This window comes from Pan troglodytes, chromosome 7 (genome assembly GCF_028858775.2).
Source record: "Pan troglodytes isolate AG18354 chromosome 7, NHGRI_mPanTro3-v2.0_pri, whole genome shotgun sequence".
Classification (NCBI taxonomy): Eukaryota; Metazoa; Chordata; class Mammalia; order Primates; family Hominidae; genus Pan; species Pan troglodytes.
Window position 1 is genome coordinate 92,810,796 of NC_072405.2, and position 14,671 is coordinate 92,825,466.

A 14,671-nucleotide genomic window follows, 5' to 3' on the forward strand; every position below is an offset into this window, starting at 1 on the left:
TACAATTAAAGATGAGTGAACTTTATTTTATGCAAATTATACCTCAATAAACCTAATTATTATCCCAGAACCTAAAGTTCTTGGGATACATGTGCAGAACGTGCAGGTTTGTTACATAGGTATACATGTGCCATGATGGTTTGCTGCACCCGTCAACCCGTCGTCTACATTAGGTATTTCTCCTAATGCTATCCCTCCCCTAGTCCCCCACCCCCTGACAGGCCCCGGTGTATGATGTTCCCCTCCCTGTGTCCATGTGTTCTCATTGTTCAACTCCCACTTATGAGAGAGAACATGCGTTGTTTGGTTTTCTGTTCCTGTGTTAGTTTGCTGAGAATGATGGTTTCCAGCTTCATACATGTCCCTGCAAAAAACAACCTAATTATTTTTAAAAAAATAAATAAGAAGCCGGGCGCGGTGGCTCACACCTGTAATCCCAGCACTTTGGGAGGCCGAGGCGGGCGGATCACGAGGTCAGGAGATTGAGACCGTCCTGGCTACCATGGTGAAGCCCCGTCTCAACTAAAAATACAAAAAATTAGCCGGGCGTGGTGGCGGGTGCCTGTAGTCCCAGCTACTTGGGAGGCTGAGGCAGGAGAATGGCGTTAACCGGGGAGGTGGAGCTTGCAGTGAGCCGAGATTAGGCCACTGCACTCTAGCCTGGGTGACAGAGCGAGACTCCGTCTCAAAAATAAAATAAAATATAAAATAAATAAAATAAAATAAAATAAAATAAGCTTCATCTCCCTGTTGAAAATGAGGAAAGATATTTCCCTCCTCTCCTTTTTCTTAGAGAACATACTTTAGAAAAGTTGTAAGTACTTTCCACTCTATTTGAAATGTATATAAATCCTTTTGAAACTAGACAGGCTTTTTGTCAGCTTTATGACCCAGGAATGTCTTTCTCAAGAACCTGGGAGCATTCTCTTTGAAATGTATATATCAAGGGAGATAGCATCCCTATCAGCCAAGTTTAACTTTGGTGGGCACCTTGCTCTTGCAAAGCTACCTTTTTCACAAAGATTTGAGAAGTTTGTTTTTCCTCTGGATAAAACTCATTAGGTAACATAGATGATTATCTCAATTATCAGGTGTATCTAGGATGAACTGTGTGTGACAAAATGGTGCTCTCAAGTCTTCTTACTTGAAGGCTTGCCTATATAAAACAGTTAGGTTTCTTTCTGTCTTTGCAACCTCTTAGCAGATTGCCTATGATGCATATCACATTTTGGTTTAATGCTTATTTAATCATAAAACTGTGTTCTTTATTTGTTACTTTTGTGGAGAAATTTTTGAGTCAGGAAAACATGTTTCTCTAATACACTTCCCCCAACAGCAGTTAACTGAGAAAGTACATATCTGTTATCAGGATGGCATTAAATCAGGTAAATAAATCATTTAGAACCAATATTTGGTGTAGCAGGAATACTGTCTCTAGTCATTAGCCAGAAATTATTTTCAACTTCTTGAATATAAATTTGGCCTTCATAATATATGAAGAAATATACAAAGTGAGATAGGAATTGTATCAAAATAATTTCAAGTAATTAAAAAGCAAAATGATAGAGCAGTTTTATCATTTTAATTAGGCATCTACCTAAGCATCCTGGATAATTAATATTTAAAGGTTGCATAGTACAAAGAAATCAATAAAGTGACTGCTATGAAGCCAGTTGCAAAATGTTTTATCCATCATTTAATCAATTCATTCATTGAACATTTTTCTTTGAGTGACTAATGGGTGATAATCATAATTCTATTTCCTATATTGAATGCATTATAATAAGATATAATGTTTTTAAAGCACCTGAGAATATTAACTGTAGACCGTGATAAGCTGTCTCACAATTTCACCAGTGTGGATAAAAATAGCCTTGACCTAAAGAGATCTATACTAAGGAGAGCATGTGTTTTATTTGACCAACTTCTAAGTGTAAACCCTTGTGTAGAGCTTATTCATTCTACTCCACTCCCCTCCTAATACTAGAAGAAATACAACCTTTAATAAGAGAAAGACATTATTTTTTTAATTATAAATTAGATAATCAATACTGGTAGAAACAATGTTCACATTGCTGGAAGCTAATTGTGTTTTCTCATTGATCAGCCTGAGCTCTAGATCAACTAGGGTTTTAGCCTTGCTTCCAGACTTACCACCAATACCTTTGAAAAGTAAAATGATTCATTACCAAATGAAAGCCAGAATGCATGACCCAGAATCTGGATTCTCTGAAATAAAACTATTTCAATTTTTTTAAAAATCTATTTCTTTTCTAGCAAAATTTATATTAGATTGCATGACTTTTTAATTTTGCTTTATTTTATCAATTTTAAGCACTTATTAAGAATAAGGAAATACTTAAAACTTTAAATATTTTTATAAATAAAACATAGTAGAGATCTATATAATCTATCTAATCTATAAACCATAGTAGAGATCTGTATAATCTATATGATCTCTACCATGTGTTAGAATATTGACCTAAAATTATTCAGATAATTATGTAACTTGACTGATTTATTTATTCATTCATTCTTTTATTTATTCAACACATATTTATCCAATCATATATGGGCAGGTCCCGGCTATGTTAAAATTAACATAATTTTAGATAAATTAGATAAATAGAAAAGACAATAGATGGCTATACTGTCAAGCTGCCTAAAAGAAAGATCAATAGATGTCTATATAGTCAGAGTTGCCTGAGGACTCAGAAACCTAACATAAGAGAAATGTGTCCAGACCCGAATCCTCAATATTTGCACAGAGAAACTTAATTATGTCATTGCAAGATGGTGGCAGGACTCTAGAGAATATGTGAGCCCAATCAAACCGACAGCAACAAATGCTCATTGATTTACAAGACAACTGCTGAAAATATCTGACCTAACAATCCCAGTGATTTTATTCTCTATTAGTGAATAACATGTAAGCAATCAAATTAATGTGAGATTGTTTTGGTATCATAGTAAAGCAAAAGCTCACTTTCACCAAAATTGGGCAGCCTGAATTACTCATCAGAAGAAGAATAAGGTGTGTTCAGTGTGGTGGAGACAATGACTTTTAGAATCAGATAAATCTTGACAAAAACCTTAGCTTCATTCTTTAGTGCCGAGCAATCTCTAGAAAATCTTTTTTTCCTCTGAACTTTCTCATTTGTAAATTTGGTGTGGTTTGTACAGGATATATCAATCTGACATACAGAAAAATGATTTAAATCATGAATAAAATTTCTTGAAGAGGCACCAAAAGGAAAGTCCTTTTATGATATGCAACAAAAACTTCCTAAAATCCTTTATCTCTCTAAATATTCCAGAGGGCAGTGCACCCTGAAGGGTAGTCAGGGCCCTGGAGAAATACTTCCGGTGGGTCTCTGCCAATGTAAACATTTTAATTAAAATAAGTAACACAAAACTCATGGCCCTACATGAGGTATTACTATATATCAATAACAATTTAGACTAGCAGATGGAAAAGCAAGGATTACATAATTGTTTACTGTTCAGTTAAGGCATGCAAAGATCCTCCAGGCATCTTTTTATGTCCAGAAACCATCTCTTCCTGTTCTTTACTTTCAAATGTATTATTGCTAGAGAATTTTATATTTATCCCCACAAGAAAAAGTTAATAACACCATTATTACTTACAATGTCATGGCTCTTTGGAACCTATTCATAATGAAGTAGTATGGACCTTCTTATCTCTACAATTCCCTGATACCATTTACTTAACACTGGTTACATCTTTACCCATGATTCTGGATCATCCATCATGGTGTCTTGGTATATTGGCTTCCAATAACTCTCTCAAAAGTTATTACTGTGCTTCCTGTCTCCACAGAATGCAATCTTAACCATGGAATGAAGAATAAATGAGAAAAATCATTCATTTTCTGATCATGTTAAACTTAACCATTGTAATTTTATTGACTAAACATAGAACACCTCTTCCAGCCATATTTTCTTTTGAAATCTTTAGGCAATAGTAACTGCATTCCTAGAAGTTGTTCTCCTTCTTATCATCTTCCTAAGGATTTCTATAATAGCCAGGACCATGAGCATTTTTTTTATAGCACTGGACAATGAAACAAATGTTGAAGAGGAGGGCTTTTCTACTTGTTTGCAGACTCACAACAGAAAATGTGTCAATTTTATTAGCAACAAGCTTATTGCAATATGTCACATTGAGACAAATGCAGATATGAAACATGTAAGAGGCAAAGGTGAAATTCAAATCAGAAAAGAGAGCATTTCTTTTACATAGGATAAGTGATAAATCTACGAGCACTTAAGTAATAGTAGAGAAAATGTCAAGAAAGCACCAGGTGAATGTGCAACATTTTCCAGGACTTTTTAACATATGGCAATCCTGAGCTATTAGAATCTAGAACTACCCTGTCTTATCCAAAATAATTAGCTGAAATATTATAGATACAGTCAATATTATTCTGCATATTTCATTTTACCTTAATAATATTTTGTGCCTCTGATAAATGAAGTTTTTTTAAGCATGATACCTCCTTAGGTGCAAAGTCTGGGGGCCGCACTTTGGTCTAGAAGCCCTAAAGGAAAAGAGTATAGCACCCTGGCCCTCCATCTCTAAACTATCTCCTAAATTCTCAACTGCCAACTCCTCTCCATTTCCTGTTGGCTTCTCATCCCACAGTCCCACTCCTCCTTTTTGATTTCTGAATTTATTCTTCTTATCCTGGAGTCTTTTGTCAAATTAATCAATTTTACCTTAACCTTATTTATTGCCTTTTGTTTCCACTTTCAGTATTAACCAAATCTATGAAATAAAAGACCTGGAAGCTAGGAGGAGTGCCACAGGAAGTACTGAGAGCACCAACACCCATGAATCCTCAAATATTAACATTCGTGTGCCTGTCATAGGATAGTAATGTTCAACAAATAGTGGTCAGCATTAGCACTATGACATTACACAGGTTGCATATAAGGGTGTTAGCCAGAGTAGATTCTTCCTTAAATTAAGCTAGAATTTAAACTAGAATGACTCAGTTGAAATCTTGACTTTGAATCCTGGGAGAAGTGACTTGACTTCTCTGTGCCTCAGCTTTCTCATCTCCAAAGTGGGGATATTTATTATTTACCCTTCAGTACTTGTTTTAGGGACAGTGCTTGGGCATAGCAAGCATTACGCCAGTGTTAACCATTATCATTATATGGGAAATCTTAGCGTTTAATAACTTTTTCTGGTTCTCATTACTTGTCAGAAATATTAATTTCCCAGATTATCACTTATCTTACCTGGCTTTTCATTCTCTGGCAGTTTGAAGAGATTTATGGAATCTGCAAGATAATTATCAACACATTTTAGAACATCTCTGGATGGAAACCTCCTGCAGATGGGTATTTTAAAGCATTTTATGTTTAACCATGTTAATTTTTTGATTAATATTGTGTAACTTTTTCTAATTCATTTCCCTAAATTCAAACAAATACATATTTGTCTAAGACATAATAGGGAAAAATATAATTTAAAAAAAGGGTTGCATGTTTGAAAAGTTCCTTTCAGAGTCTATAAAGTACTTATGGCTTAAAATCTGCATGTGCTGTCTCGAAAAAGAAGCATAAGCCACATCCCTGCTTGGCAACTAATTCATCACTTAGATGAGGAGACAAGACATAAGGATAAATATTACAGACTAAACTTCACATAAATGATACAGAAAATGTCATGTGCTAAAATAGTTTGTTGACAAAAGAGAGAAAACACTGATGGTGTGATAGGAAATAAATTGCTGACAGGAATTTATTTTTAGCATTTGGACTGGGTTTTGAATATGCCTTGCATACTGAATTATATTTAGGACATGATGCTAAAATGTGTAAGTGTTGCAAATTCCTGTGGATATAGGTATAGATTTTGAATAATCATTCTCCTGTGCCCTGGCATAACAATTTAGCATACAGGAGGGGAAATAAACCCAGAAAATGAATACCTTTCATTGATTCAACAAATAATATTCTTGAAGATCTTCACAGGTAGGTGAAATCCCTTAGAGAAAAGCACTGAGTACTTTGTATAAATCCTCAATTAGAATTGATGTTTGTCAAAATACAAAATAGTTACTGTCTAAGACTTTCCATAATAAATCAGTCTAACTATTCTACCCAAGAAGAGAGATCTCCTCTTATGTTTTGTGTTTTTCTTGAATTTTCTGCGAATACATTTGCTCAGTACTAGTATCATGCTTTCTAGACCATATCACCTAGCAATAATCTGTCACATTCCATGATCTTTGAATACCAAATCAAATTCCTCTCCAATTTGGAGACTATAACCAGGTTTCACATAGGATGGAATAATTATTTTTTAGCAGAAATTTATTGCATTGTGCAGTGAAGCCCTTGCTTATCAATCCTGACTTACTTATAGGCATCGTTCTCTTTGTGCTCAAAGGGACTTTGAGTCTTTGTATCTCCAGAAAATATCACCAATCATCAATTTGCCAAACAAATCCTAGATCACTTGGCTTGATGGAATCATCTGGAGAAAGAAAGAAGCCTAATATTTAGTGAATGATCTCTACATGCCTTGCATAAGGAGAAATTATTTTATTTAATTTCTAAAAAAAAAAAAAAAATGGGATAGGCACTGCAATAATTCCTTAAGCCAAAGGCTTTGGATCCGCTTTTTACCTTATAAAACAATGTTTAGAAAAAGTTCAGCATTTACACCTCTGTGGCTGTGTGATCAGGTTTTCTCTATTGGGATGTAAGCACAAAGAATGTGTATGATTTCCGCCTCCCATGCTTAAAAGGAAATTGCTTGCCCAGGACGTCTTCTTTTCTCTTTCTCTTCCTCTGAGCTGGAATACAGAAGTGTCAGGGACAAAGCTTAGAGCCAGACTAGGACAATGCTGATGAATGGGTGGACTAAATAGAGAAAGAGAAATCTACTGGGTCTCACAATGATGTAAAGCAGAGAAGCCCACCAACCTAGACATGCCTAACTCTTATATGAAAGGAAAGTGAACTTTCATCTTATTTAAGCCACTGCATTTTTTTATGTGTCTTTTTGCTACAGCCACTTACCCCTTATCCTTCTAATTAACACAAGTGCCTTTTATCCTGGATGAGCTAGTTACCTAGAATTGGCTTTGAACTTGTGGGTTCTAACGGCATATAGTGTATACTTTATGCTTAGCGCTTGTGCTCCATTGACTAAATTACCTGCAATTTCAATATTATGTGTGTAGCATACTGCTGCATTGGTTTTGTTGATGTAGAATTATAATATATGAAATGTGAGCAAACGTTGCAAACGGGGATAATTATCCATTAAATAACTTGATATCCACAAGTTATTTAATAACCACAAAATTATTTAAATGATTGACATTATCTACGGCAAATGTAACCAATAATTTCAATATATCTCTGTGTGATGCTAACAATATTAAGATGAGAATTCCATTGCTTTTGGTTTTTAATAATTGTCTTAAAGTCACTCAATAACTCTATTTAGTGAGCAGGAAGTTTGTTCATACATACAAAAATACATATCTATGAATATAATTTTTATGATAGACATCTCATGTATGTGATTCACATAGGCACCCCAGCAATCTTCCTAGAAGCCATTTGTTTGCTCTAATGTAGAGTTGAAAAATTTTGGCACATACATGAAATTATCACCCTTATTCAGTGACTAATAACCCCAAATTCCTACCTTTAGAATTATCCCTTTTGGTTATGATGCTATTTGTAGAATTTTCTTGCTAAATCAAAGGATATGTTTCCTAGCAAGAAGCCAGTAACACCATAGCAAAATTAAAAAGTATGAAGGGGGCATTCTGGCTCACACCTGTAATCCCAGCAATTTGGGAGGATGAGGCAGGCGGATCATTTGTGGTCAGGAGTTTGAGACCAGTCTGGCCAACATGGTGAAACACCACATCTACTAAAAATGCAAAAAAATTAGGTGGACATGGTGGTGCATGCCTGCAATCCCAGCTAATTAGGAGGCTGAGGCAGGAGAATCACTTGAACCAAGGAGATAGTGGTTGCAGTGAACTGAGATTGTACCACAGTCTGGGCAACAGAGCGAGACTCCATCTCAAAGAAAAAATTATGTAGGAATGGTACCAAAGAAAGATACTTTTGCTGTTGATGGAGAAAGATGGTATAATATATGAGGCCAGCTGAGGAAATGTAGATCAGAGTGCTAAGGTTCCATGAAAGGTTTTGATTACTCACATGGGCAGGCATAAAAAGAAACTGATCTATAAAAGCACTAAGAGGGAAAGTAAAGGAGGTAAAATAATGCTTACATCACATTTTGCCTGTTTCTCAGGGTTTCCATATCACACGATATCAAGACCCTTGTTCTAGTTAAATATCTTAGAAGATATATAGCTGACCTCAGCTTCCTGTATTTATTCTCATAAAATAATCACTTATTAAAAGAAGTGTGATCTCAAGGGAGAGATTATAGCTAAAAAGGTGTTGTCCAAGATATTCAGGAAGAATTACTGTATATAAGGTTAGAAGTTAATCTCTGCTACATACCAAGTCTCAAGGGTGGGACAATTCTGAGGCTGTAAGCATTCTCAATCACTTTGATTTATCTCTATGCCTTATAAGTTATAAGAAATTGTTCTGCTAGAGACCATCTCAGATTTGTTATTGCAGATGAGATCACATTTTCCAGTTGACCTGAATTAATCTATAGTTGAGATATGAAAAGAATAGATAAGTATTGTTGGGAGAAGAATATACATATTTTTAGTGGGATTTATGTTCCCCATCCTTAAGGGTAAGGTATCTACATAAAAAAAAATACTTGAATTATTTGAGAGATTTGTTCATTCTCCTACTATTTATATATTAAATCATTTAGTTATATTAGTATGGACTTATGTATATTTATCTTATATTTTGGGTTATATTCCAACATAATTTTATTTTCTTGCTCAATTTTATTTCACCTTTAGCCATTGGGAGCCTTTCAATTGACTTTTGTGTCACATTGACTTGATCTCTTCAATGCTGTGTGTGTGTGTGTGTGTGTGTGTGTGTGTGTGTTTGTGATTAGGAAGGAAGATTATTTCTACCATTCAAGTCAACTGCAGCTACATTAATGTAGTTACATAATCATTCTTCTTATTAATTACCATCAAAGCATGCCAATGTTGGGTTCATAGTATTACATTTTTATAATCTCTCTGTCTTCAGAGCTTCCTAGAAATCCTGATACAATTTATGTGGAGTTAGAAACTACGTAGTCTAACCGGGCCAGCAGTTAATCTAAATAAAAACCAAGGGAGGGACTCTACTAGTTCTCAAACTTGGTTGCACAAGGAAATCTACTGGTGAACTATAAAAAGTACTAATGCCTCAACTCCAATCTGCAGATCACATTCAAATTCTAATTGTCCCAATAATACCTTTTATAGATCAATTTATTCTGGTTCAAAATCTGGTCCAGTATCACATACTTTATTTAGTTGTCATATCTTCTCTTTAGTCTTAAACAGTTCCAGATTTGTCTTTGCTCTCAGGATCTTGACTGTATTGAAGAGTATAATCCAATTATTTTCTCGAATGTCCTTCAATTTTATTTTTTTTCCTGATGTTATCTCATGCTTGAATTTATATTACATAATTTGGGCATGAATAGAAGTGATGTTGTGTCCTTCTCAGTATATCAGAAAGCATAGAAAAATTTAAGGCACAGAAAAATGTATTTGTCCTATTTTTGGTGATGTTAACTTTGATCACTTGCTTAAGGTGGTGACTGCCAGGTTTTACCATTTTAAAGATATTTTTATTCCCCCTTGCCGTACCCTGCTCTTTGGAAGTAAATCATTAAGCATTGTCACAATCTCTATTTTACTCCCTGTATCCTTGACTTCCTGGTTGATTTTTATGAAATTTTCATATATAAAGTTTTACTGTTTGTGCTGTAGGTTCTGTGGGTTTTGATAAATGCAGAGTCATATATTCATGACTCCAGTACCATATGTGTTAGTTCCATCACTGTAAAGAATATCCTGTGTTTTCCCTAGGAAATCTTCCTTTCTTAATTCCTAAAAACCACTGATCTGATTTTTCATCCCTATATTTTTGCTTTCTCCAGAATGTCTTATGAGTGCTATATATTCAATATATAGCATTTCTACTCTCTGTTTTTCTCACTTAGCAAGACGCATTTTAGATTAATCCATGTTATTGTGTGGATGAATAGTGTTTTCCATTTCTCTGGCTGAAGACTTCTCCCATGATATATAACACGGTGTGTTTATCCATTCACTTATTGAAGGACATCTTGGTTTCTTCCAATTTTTAGTAATTATGAATAAAGCTGCCATAAACCTTCACATACAGGTTTTTGGGTTGACATAAGTTTTCAAATAAGTTGAGTTAATATCTAGGAGCTAGTCTATGATTAATATTATTAAAAATTAGGAAACTGTCTTCCTAAGGAGCTGTATCATTTTTGCATTCCTATCAGCAGTAGAGGACAGTACCCTTGTTCCAAATCCTTAACAGAATTTTGTATTATCAGTTTGCTTTTTTCTTTTAAATATTCTAATATTTATGTAGTGGCACCTCATCGTTTTGTACTTTGCCTTTTCCTTAATGACCAATGATGTTGAACATATTTTCATGCATACTTGCCATTTTTTATATTCCTTGGTGAAGTATTCTATATTTATTTTCCCCATTTTTAAAATTGAGCTGTTTGTTTTCTTACTGTTGAGTTTTAAGACTTCTTCATATATTCCAGATATAAATCCTTCATCACACATGTGATTTGCAAATATTTTCTCCCAGTCTGTGACTTGTCATTTATTTTTTGCTTTTATTATTATTTTTAGTTGACGTATAATAATTGTACATATTTATGAGGTGAGTGTGATATTTTGATACATGTATACAATGTGTAAAGATCAAATCAGGGTAATTAGCATATCCATCACCTCACCTCAAATATTGATCATTTCTTTGTGTTGGAAACATTCAAAATCTCCTCTTCCAGCTATTTGAAAACATATAATAACTTGTTGTTATAGTCACTGTATAGTACTCTAAAACACTAAAACTTATTTATCCTACCTAGCTGTACCATTCCATCCATTAACCAACCTTTGGCTATTCCCCCTTTTCCCCTATCCTTCCCTGTCTCACTAACCACTGTTCTAATCTCTACTTCACCTTAACATAAGGGGCACATGACCCATTGTGTGAGCTGTTGGAAAGCGGGTAGAGATAGGACAAAAATTTGTCTCAGAGGTCTCACCATCTTAATTTGCTCACTTCTAATGAAGAAAGTAAAAAAATATAAATAAAGTTATCCAAAGACACCTTAAAGCTGAAAACCTGGACAGCACATTTAATGTTGTTGTTGTTTGGGTAACTTCTCCTGGAATCACCTTTCTGGTTTTTCTGGTACTTTGTGCAGAACAATGAGGTTTCCTGTGGTGGAGTCTTTCCCGGACTCTGGTTCTCAGTAAGGTAGGCCCATATAGTCTTCCCTCCTTTATGGTGAGGGTAATATGCATTAAGCTGAAAAGCCCCCTTCCAAAAGTGAGGAAAGAATTAGATTGCTGTTTCAAAGCTGTAGAATTGTCTGAAATAGTTTACAAACAGTTGCTGCAAAACAAACAAAAAAAGTAATTACGAAGTGTAGGGCAGGGTGACATGGCTCACACTTGTAATCACGGCAGTTTGAGAGGCAAGGGGGGCAGATGGCTTGAGCTCAGGAGTTTGAGATCAGCCTGGGCAACATGGCGAGACTCTGTCTCAACAAAAAATACAAAAATTAGCCAGGTATGGTGGAGCACGCCTGTAGTCTCAGCTACTTGGAAGGCTGAGGTGGGAGGATCCGCTGACCATGGGAAGTTTAGGCTGCAGTGAGCAGCGATTGCAATCCTGCACTGCAGTCTAGGCATTTCAGTGAGACCCTGTCTCAAAAAACAAACAAACAAACACACAAAACCACCACCACCAACAAAAAACAACAACAAAAAAAGAAAAACCAAAGTCTTTACATCACAGCATGCTATTAAAGACATCTTGCATTGTGCTTGCATTCCGTTCAATGTTGTTCCTATAGGTGCTTTGCTTCTAATGCCACTGGAATCTCTGGAACAAGGCAGAGACAGTTTGGTGAAAAAGACACAGATGGGTGGAGGGGTGGTGAAAGGAGAAAGCAGTCTTCCAGTTAAAGATCAGCCCTCAGTTTCAATGTCAGCTTGGGGAAGCCTGGCCTCCAAAGGAGTCAGCGGCAGAGGGAAGAGCAGCGGCAGGGTTGGACCAGGGTGCTCCACATCTCCTTCAAGCAGAGTCTAGTCCAGCATCCTTTGTATACAGAGGTGCTTCTCTTTGGTGCATTTCAATTTATCTTCCAAATCATCAATTGTCTTTTCCAGCTTGGCTGCTCATTTCTCAGCAAAACCTGCATGAACTGCTGGCTCCTTGAGTTTATCAGTAAGAATCTTGATCTCTTCCTCTTATTTGGCTTCTTTTTGAGAGTGCTTTTCTTCGGCAACACACAGACATTTCAGGTTCTGGTCCATCATTCTGATTGGCTCATCCACCTTTAGGCAACAGGACTCTGCCAGCTCAGCTCCTTTCTCTGTGGATTCCAAGTCTCCTTCAATAATTACCAATATATAAACCACTTCTTCACACTTCCTATCTGCCTTTTCTTCAATATACTTAGCTTCTTTGAGTTGGATTTCCCAGAGTTCCATCTTTCCTTCATCTTCTTTTCTTCCTCTTTCTGTTTTTCTTTCTTCCCTCTCTCTCTCTCTCTGTCTCTTTTTTTCTTTCTTTCTTTCTTTCTTTTTTTTTTTTTGAGATAGGGTCTCATTCCAATGCCTAGGTTGGAGAGCAGTGGCATGATCTCAGCCTACTGCAGCCTCGACTTCCTCTGCTGAGGTGACCCACTGACCTCAGCCTCCCAAGTAGCTTGGACTACAAGCATGTGCCACAAGGACAACTATTTTTTTTTTTTTGGTATTTTTTAATAGAGATGGGGTTTTCCCATGTTGCCTGGGCTGGCCTCGAACTCCTGGGCTCAAGTGATCTGCTGGCCTTGGCCTTCCAAAGTGCTGTGATTACAGGCGTGAGCCACCATGCCTTGCCTTTCCTTCATCTTTTAATGCCCAGTTTTCAATAACCTTTATACCTTTCTTACTTTTTTTTTTTTTTTTGAGATGGAGTTTCTCTCTTGTTGTCCAGGCTGGAGTACAATGGCTTGATCTCGGCTCACCACAACCTCTGCCTCCCGGATTCAAGTGATTCTCCTGGCTCAGACTCCCAAGTAGCTGGGATTACAGGCATGTGCCACCATACCTGGCTAACTTTGTATATTTAGTAGAGACAGAGTTACTCCAGGTTGGTCAGGCTGGTCTCGAACCCCTGACTTCAGGTGATCTGCCCGCCTCGGCCTCCCAAAGTGTTGGGATTACAGGCATGAGCACTGTGCCTGGCCTATACCTTTCTTACTCTTATCAGAAGCTTTTCCCACTTCTTCCAGCTTTTGCAGGGCAGTGGCCACACACTCCTGAGTGTGATCCTGCTCATCTTCAACCAGTTGGACCCTGAGGTTCAAGGAGGCTTCTCAGCCTCAGCCTATTCCTGGGACTGCCTTTCTCCCTACACTTCTCACTGGAAGCACTTGGCTCTCTCCTCAGCATCATCGGCCTGTTGCTGCAGAGCCGGGGTCTCCAGCTTTATCGCTTTGATGGTGGTGGTCCCAGCCATGGTGACTATCCAGCTGCTGCTCACACTTCCATTCCTGCCTCTTCCTTATCAGTGGTGTTGTGCATTTATGTATTCTTTTGAGAGATGTTTATTAAGCTCATTTTCCCATTTTTAAATCAGACTATTTGTTTTTCTGTTTTTTTTTTTTTTTTTTTTTTTTTTTTTGAGCAGTGTCTTATTTTCAGGCACTACAAGGTGCTCCAGGATCATCTTGTGTATTTCCTGCCCCAGATTTCTACAATGATCTCTGGTTCCTTTTATTAAAGAATAGTGTTAGAAATCAAGATCTGGGTGCTGTGTAGTTGACTCACTTTTTTTTTTTCTTAAGAGTTGGAGGTCTTGCTATGTTGCCTGGAATGGTATAAAAATCTTGGGCTCAAGCAATCCTCCTGCTTCAGCCTCCCAAGTGGCTGGGACGCAAGTGCCACCATGCTCAGCTTAACTACTCCCCTTGTGAAAATCTTAGCTCTATTCATTTCTCAAGCACTGAGAATTTCTGATCGTATGTATTGTTTCAGGTTATGCTGTGTCCACCCCTCAAATGTTGATTTTCTAAAAATCCACAATCCCTGTGCTGTTCATTCTACATGCTATTTGAAGGAGTTTATCTATTTTCTTGTCTTACATTACCGCCTGAAGTTGCTGGCTCCCGAATCTGTTCCTTGATCCTGACTCTTACCCTGAAGTAAAGACTCCAACTGCCTGATGAGCATAAATAATTGAATTCCACAGGTGCCTTAACCCAGACATTCCAAAATTGAATCCACCATCTTTCCCTTACTAAATCAGCTACTCCTGTTTTCCTAATCTCCATTAATACCACTACTGTCTACCCAGCCAACTCACCAGTCATCAAAGTCATTCTAGTCTCTTCTACATCTCTCAATCTCCCTCCTACACAATAATCAAGTCCTGTTCATTTTACTTCCTG

General features: G+C 36.7%; 1 pseudogene; it reads right to left on the minus strand.

Moving 5' to 3' along the window:
- Nucleotides 1-12,146: 12,146 nt before the first annotated feature.
- Nucleotides 12,147-13,740, minus strand: LOC100609854 (tropomyosin alpha-3 chain-like; annotated as a pseudogene).
- Between the last annotated feature and the right edge of the window lie 931 nt (nt 13,741-14,671).